The sequence below is a fragment of the Tenrec ecaudatus genome, chromosome 1, assembly GCF_050624435.1.
Source record: "Tenrec ecaudatus isolate mTenEca1 chromosome 1, mTenEca1.hap1, whole genome shotgun sequence".
Lineage (NCBI taxonomy): Eukaryota > Metazoa > Chordata > Mammalia > Afrosoricida > Tenrecidae > Tenrec > Tenrec ecaudatus.
In genome coordinates, this window is record NC_134530.1 from 230,597,222 (window position 1) to 230,605,560 (window position 8,339).

An 8,339-nucleotide genomic window follows, 5' to 3' on the forward strand; every position below is an offset into this window, starting at 1 on the left:
TACCTACCCTGGATTTCTTAGATAGAAAAACATACTCAAAAATAATCATAATAACCTAACAACAACAACAGAGCAGCACAGGGAGCGAAAAGCTCAATAGAAAGAAAAAACAAGGAGACGTCGGACAGGGCATGATGAGACAAAATAATAATTTATAAATTATCAAGTGTTCATGAGGGAGGGGGAGCGGGGAGGGGGGGCAAGAAAAAGAGGACCTGATGCCAAGGGTTTAAGTAGAGAGCAAATGCTTTCAAATGATGAGGACAATGAATGTACAGATGTGCTTTACACAACTGATGTATGTATGGATTGTGATAAGAGTTGTATGAGCCCCTAATAAAACGTTTATAAAAAAACTAGAAAATGTGAAAAACTACAAAAACTCCAAAATGGGTCAAAAGGGAGATCAAATGATCGCTTGTAACCTAATTGCATCGGCAATAATCCAATTTAATGATGCATTCTGCAGGAAAGCAAGGCTGTCTGTGGTCTGTGGTCAGAGGGGCTTCCCTGGAGGTCACTCACGGTGGCAGAATGTCTTCTCGTGCCTATGAAGCCACACCTGTCCATGCCCCATGGGCGTCGACATTCTCACATGGGGAGAGGAGAATGGCGGCACTTTCAGAAGCGGAATCGTGCATTTCCATAAACACCATCCTTTGGCGGTGCTTCTTTGCGGGCACACTATGTTTTTAGCTCCCGTCCCCGACTCTCTGTTCAGGTCCAGGACCCACGTGGCTGCAGGTTCTATAAGTGTCCTGTAGGAGCCTCAGAGCTAAGGCTAACCTTCCACATTTGTCAGGATTTGGGGGCCATTTGTGAGGGATTCCCAGTACACCCAAAGTGTCTTGGCATGGCAGTCGATAAACCTTATATTTTGACCTAGCAGGGGAGGGGGGATCACGTTTCACTTAAAAGATACTTTTAAATAACTGACCAGCGTTCTCATGTAATCATGTATGTCCCTCCTTGTAACAAACAAACAAGCAAACAAATAAAAGAGCTACAACTGCCTAGAAAGACCCACAGAGTCTGAGATGGGAAGAGTGGGGCCCGCTCCGGTGTTACTGCAATGTTTGCAGCCTCTCCCTTTCTGCACAGTGGTTCCCTCAGCAGTGTGGGTGCCCCGCACGGATGGTACTCCTTATCACACACTCGTGCCCAGAGAAAAGGCAAACTCCTACCAATCCTCATGCTCTTATACATACAATTAAACTCTTTCGTAATTGGTGGGTTCACAAAAGATGGAGAGTCATGAAGGCAGGCTGCTACAGAGAGATGCTGAAGTTGGAGCACTACAGATTCATCTGAAAAAGAGATGGTCCAAGAGATGACTGAAAAATTCTTGGCCCCAAAACAGCTACAAGAAAAATCTAGCAAGTGAACAGAAAATGCTTTGGACCAGAGGAGCAGATGGCGGGGCATCATGCAAAGACCAAACCAAATACAAAACTCAGTCCAATGGAATTGATGCCCAACTCATAGCGACCACATAGGACAGGGTAGCAGGAGTAGCGAGCCCCATCTTTCTCCACAGAGTGGTTCAGGTGGTTTAGAACGGCTGACGTGGTGGTCAGCAGCCCAGCACGGAACCACTAAGCCCTCAGGACTGCGTGGTGGCTAATTAGCAGGTATATTTAAAAGTTTGTAGAATCTATCTAGGTTAGCCAAAGCGATTATCCTGGTTTCTCATTGCCTCTGTCAAAAGAGGGAAAGAGCTCTTACCACCACTCTCCCTCATGGAAAAGTACTTGTTTCCAACAGTCTCACCCCAGGCACGAGGAGAGAAAAGATGGTTACCATTGGCTTCTACTCCCTAGCAGTGCAGAAACATTTCCCGGGTCCATCCACGCCTCCTTATCGACTATCTTGTTATGTGACATTTTGCAGTTGCAACAGTAGTGAATCAGTGCATTGTCTGTCCTGCACATCCATGATGTACATCTGGTTGTGCAAATGCTGAGGTCCCTGGCAACGTCCCTGACTGATGAACCCTGTGGACCCATAGTCAAGAGGCTTGTGGTGTGTAGTGTTTTCCTCCCCAGGAGGTAAGAGGGATCAGGGTGTCCCAAGGCCACCAGGGTGCCAAGCAGAGGGGAAGGGGTATACCATGGGGCCTGCCATGACTGGGCAATGCCCAGTGGGTTTTGGGTGCACACAAAGAGCTAAGGACAGATCAGCAACAGCTGGTGTTTTAAAGGGGAGTGGCCTTCAAGGCTGAGGAGGAAGAGGGACACCCTGGTTTGGGTCCTCGGCCCCAGTCCCGAGGGATAGCAAAGACAGGATAGACCATGGTCAGGAGGAGCCCTGTGGTGGGACACTCAGGTGCCTGGAGCCTGTGGGTCCCCACATCAAGTGGCCAGCACACCCCGGGCACCCCTAATGCTTCCTCATTGCCCTGTGCTGGCAGGCACATGTGAGGGAGGGTCAACAGGTTTGGGTTCAGAGGTTGAGTGACTTGCAGTCACTGCATAAAGGTCAATGGCAAAGGCCAGCCAGACCTCAAAGGAAGCTGTGGATTGTCATTTCTCATGGGGACATGGGGTGGAGAGAGCTACCAGTGGGAGCTAGGAGATTCTCCAGTGGGGGACTCACAGGGGGACCCAGAAGGCAGTGTGCACACCCTCCTCACCATGGCACCTAGTTCCTCCTGTCCACAAACAGGAAGTCCCCTGCCCTAGAAGGTGAGGGCAGGAGAGGGAGAAAAAGCTGGTGGAGCTTGGGGCATCCTGGCTCGGGAATACTGGGAAGCGTGGGCCCTCGTCCCTCTGCATGCAACAGTGAGAAAGAGAGACAGCTGTAGCGGGTGACTTCCACAAGGCCCAATAGGACATTCAAAGTGCAGGTTGGGGAGGTGGGTTGAGGCAATGTGGTCCTCTTCCTTTTTCTAATATTGCCAAAATTTGCATAACAACCTGGTCCTTACAGCCTAACCATGTCAAAAGGGGAGAAGGGGACCCCGAACTCCTCGCCTATAGAAGGTGCCCCCTCCTCACTTATTACCCGGATCTCAGTCTGACATTTCACATGTATGACCATGGGAAAATCTACTATCCGAGCCCTGGTGGCATCGTGGTTACACGTTGGGCTGCGATCCTTAAGGTCAGCAGTTCGACACCATCAGCCCCCTCTGTGGGAGAAAGATAGGGCTTGCTACTCCCATGAAGTGTTATAGACTCAGAAACTCACAGGGACAGTTCTGTCCTGTCCTATAGGGTTGCTATCCGTTGTCATCCACTTGAAGGCAGTGAGTTTGGTTTGTTTGTTTGTTTGTTTGTTTGTTTTGAGGAGAGGAAGAGGAAAAAGAGGAGGGTGATGTTGGTGAAAGATGCAAGGCTGAGCAGTAAGCAGTTAATGAGGAGACTTGAGGGGGCGCAGCAGGCTCCCGGACCATAGGAGTCAAGTGAGAAGCAAGGAAGGAAGTCTTCTCTTCCAAAGGGACAGCTTTGCCCCTCCGTGTGGCTGGGCCCCTCCTGATGGAAGGTCTGCGAGCCTCGGCCATTGAGGCCTGGGCTTGGGCTGGAGGAGCTGGAAGACGGAGAGGGCATGTTCCAGGTGTGGCCAGGTAATTAATGGATGTTTGCAGGAGAGACAGCAACTCTGCGGAAATGACAACTTAGGAGTAAGGCATACTGGAACAACCTGAAATAAGCCTTGAAGACGTATTTTTTTTAATATTTAGAAAGTAAAGGAAAAAAGAATCCTTAAAGTCAGGAAGGCGTCATGACAAAGTAAGAGGCATATTTTTGGGGGGTGGACGGGGGGGATCTAAACAGAACTGAAAGAACTAAAAAAATACTATTCATGAAAACGAAATTCCCCATAAGTATGTTAAACATATATCTGGACTCAATTTAAAGGAAACTTGGTAAAGAGGGAGCTGGAGACCATACACAGATAGGTGGGAAGTGTAATAAGTAACAGTAGATTGGAGTGAGAGGCTCCAACATACGTCCAAAAGGCGTTCCGTAGGGAAGTAGGCCAGAATGAGGAAGAAGCAATATCTGAATACGTATTTGAATATTCAATGAGCAAGAGTTTTTCTCAAGTGAAGAAAGAGACTGGCAGCCTAGATACATGAGGCAAGGTAACTGCAAACAAGCAAATCTAATGCTAGACAATTTGCAGTGAAGCTTCACACCGTAAGAGGGAAAGGGGGAGAAATCTTAAAAGGCACTGTTTAACTAATTCCAGATGAAAATGGAGATTCATTACAAAAAAATGAAAATCATATTGACACACGGATATCACAGAAGCAACAGTCAGAAAAACAATAGACAACATGTGAGTTGCCATTTCCATCTGCTCAAATAGCTGAAATTCAAAATATTCACAACACGAAAAGTATCTAAAACCACCAGCAACTATCATCTTAATTTAAAAATATTAAATGATTTAAAAAAAAACTCTTTGGAAACACAGCCTGAAAGTTTCTTATGAAACTAATTGTTGGCCTTTATGACCCAGAAATTCTGTATATATCTGTGGTAGTTACATATTGTCAATATGAGAGGATTACAAGTGAAGATGTGGAATCTAGTCTGTCAATCGGATCGTAGCCAATGAGGCCTCTTTGTGGGAATGGCTTTCTCCTCAGAATTCTGGGAAATCTGATTTCCTCCTTGGAGGAGGGAGACGCCTCTCTCACTCCACTCACACCTTTGGAGACTCTCTGTTCACTCCCTGTGAGACATCCCTGAGGAGAAGCCATATGGACCTACCCTGATGCTGCCCTGGGAACTGGAGAAGCTGCGTGGAGACCCTGCCAGCACTCAGATGCTTACAACACCACTGGATCCAAAGACTTTCTACCCACTGGCATGTGATCATCCTGCATTCATCATTATTGCATATGTTTCATGAGTCTGAAGAGGACTTTATAGATTGGTATCAGACATATGGGCTTAGACTGGATTGGGATTCTTTCTTAATGTACAATTACCCTTTATATAAAACTCTCTCTTATACGCACATGAGTGTCTCTATGAATTTGTTTCTCTAGTCTACCCAGACTAACACAATATCCATCACAAGACTTTCTCAAAAATGTTCATCTTAGCTTCATTCATAATAAATGAAAATAGAAAACAGTTCATCTCTACCCAAATGTTGGTATATTCATACAACAGAATGTTATTGACAATAAAATTTAATGAACTACAGATAAATGCAAGCATATGCACAGTAGCCAAAAAACAAAATCACTGCCATGGAGTCAATGCCAATTCATAGCAACCCCATATGACAGAGTAGAGCTGCCCTTGTGTGTTTTCAAGACTGTGTTTCCACCAGTTCAACAATGTCTACTTGTACGATTCTTCAAGTGGCGAGCTCATTCTTCCCCATCTTTTCAGAATCACTCCTCCTTGAGAGATTGTCTGCTCGGTAAAGATTTACAGAAACCCAGGGGTCAGTTCTACTTGGTCCTATCTGGTCCTTCTGTGAGCTGGAATGGACTCATTGGCAGGGAGGTTGACTTGGTTTGGGAGATAGTTGTGACTGTAAATTGTGTAAAATGAGAAGAGTCTTTTTTTAAATGAATTGCCACTTTGCAAGTTCAAATAACTCCAAACAATGGGGAAAAATGTGAAATCTTTTATAATCAGCATATCTGTAAAAAGAGGTTACTGTAATATGTATTTCACCTCGTGGTGATAAAGATGAAATAAGCTAATAAAACTGTCAACCAATGAAAGCAATGCCTGACAACGTTATTTGTTTGCCTGTTTCTTTACGAACCTGGTTTTTTTTACCATACATTTCATACTCTTCCATGCCCTGTCACTGTTCTGAGAGGAGTTTATACAAATAAAATGCCGACACTTCAAGGGCTTACGAGGAGAGGTGCCCTGCGTGAGAAGAGAAAGAAGAAAGACCATAACAGTCAAATGCTTGGCTGATAAACTGCAAGACTGGCGGGAAAGCTCGTCATTGGAATCCATCCAGAGGCTACAAAGGAGCAAGTCCTAGCAATCTGCTTCCATGAATATCAACCAAACCAAGCTTACTGTCGAGCTGATTCTGGCTCATGGAGACCCTATGGTACAGAGGAGAACTGTCCAATAGACTGCCGCATCTTCCTCCCACTGAGAATCTGGTGAGTTCAAACCACTGCCCTTCTTAGTGAGCAGCTGAACCTTCTAACCACAGTGCCAGCATGGCTCTTTCTGTAAAGGAAGAACCTAGACATCCCAATGGGGCAGTTCTACTCTATGACATGTGACCATCATGAGTTAAGATGACTTGAAGGCACTTGTAACCATGGGTAAGGGTTCACATACTACGGCAGCATACCCAATTTACTCAATCTGTGAGGTAGTTCGTTTATTGTGCCAACCTGGCTGATAAGCGCATGTGGGGTTAACTGAATGGCGGAGGGATAAATGGCTCAGTGAACCTCGCCTTTCTAGTTCTTGGGTCTCTTGATTTCTGATGGTCGGACCAGGGTGCAGCTGCCTTAGCCAGTTCCCTGCTGTAGCTGGCAAGGCTCACTTCCTGCAAGACATCCCTGAGGAGAAGCCGCATAGACCTACCCTGATGCAGCCCTGGATGCTGGAGCAGCCGTGTGGAGACCCCTGCCAGCGCTGAGATGTTTACACATTCACTGACGCAGCTTTCCTCCTGCAGTCAGCATCATAGTGTGTGTTTTGTGAGGTGGAGGAGAATTTTGTGGACTGGTGTTGGACATATGGGTTAACGGGTTAATATTGAACTGTGGGCTTGGGCAGCACTGGGTTGGGATATTTTCTTGATGTGCACTTAACCTTTACATAAACCTCTCTCTTTTACATGGGTTTCTGTGGATTTGTTTCTCTAGAACACCCAGACTAACACAATCTGTTCGAGAAGGTCATCAACCAGGAGGCCAGCATCAGTACCAGCTGTCTTCACGGCATCCTGTTTGCAGGATACCCGAGGAAGATACACCTTTGGAAAACTTTTGAAAGTCCACTTTAGGGGTCACATACAGATGTTTTATGTTAATTCAGGTTTCATGATAATCTCAAGAAATCATTGCTCACCATGAACAAGCAAACAGAATAATGAGGTTAAGTCTTAGGCCAGTCTCAGAATGTCTGTTAACTAACCAGATAGCAAGACCTAGCCATTTTGAACACTATCAGTTTGGCAAATAGGAGAAGATGCTTAAGAGTTATCTGGCCCTTCCTGGTGACATCTGCATCCAACCTGTTTGCCTCTGAGCAATGTAGTGAGCTGTAAAAATTCCATCGAGACGGCATTAAGTGAAGTACCTCATGCTAACTGCAGTGAGTAACGTGGGCTACACACGTAACACCAGCGTCTTTGAAGCTAAAAGTGTGCCATTGTCCCCACCCCATCCCAGTCCTTCCACAGGTGTAGCCGTCTTGTGAAAGTTTCAAGGGGCCGTGTGGAGGGTGCCTGTTGTGTTGCTACCTACTTTGGCGAAGATCTACCTGTGCAGTGCTGCCTTGGGCAGTGCCTCCCGAATTCGCCCCAGATCACGACTACTACCCTTGTGAGCAGAGGTTGTTACAGTCCAGAGCACGCGAATGACTAGCTGACCACCCCCAGAGAATCGAGGAGCACTGCACAGGGGCTCTCCTGAGTGAGATCCTGAACCAAAACTCCAGCTGAGGAATGACTGATTTGTGCTTTCAAGTCGATGGAGAATCATGAGAAACCTATTTGTATACCTTTGGTTTGTTTTTTGTTTGTTTGTTTTTTCTTTTTTTTTAAACATTTTATTAGGGGCTCATACAACTCTTATCACAACTCATACATATACATACATCAATTGTATGAAGCACATCTGTACATTCTTTGCCCTAATCATTTTCTTTTTTTTCCTTTTCTTTTTTTACATTTTATTAGGGGCTCATACAACTCTTATCACAATCCATACATATACATACATCAATTGTATAAAGCACATCCGCACATTCCCTGCCCCAATCATTCTCAAAGCATTTTTTCTCCACTTAAGCCCTTTGCATCAGGTCCTCTTTTTTTCCCCCTCCCTCTCCGCTCCCCCCTCCCTCATGTGCCTTTGGTAATTTATACATTGTTATTTTGTCATATCTTGCCCTATCCGGAGTCTCCCTAACCCCCTTCTCTGCCATCCATCTCCCAGGGAGGAGGTCACATGTGGATCCTTGTAATCAGTTCCCCATTTCCAACCCACTCACCCTCCACTCAATGTCTGTCCTTGTTACCACATGATTTCTCCCTTTACCACCATGGGGTCTGCTAACTTCTGCTCATCAAATGCCATTTTGTTTACTCACTGTGGTCATCTTTTTCTGCAAATGCTACCTCAGCATTAATCGGCCCTTCTGGGGCAATCTAGTAAATTGCTT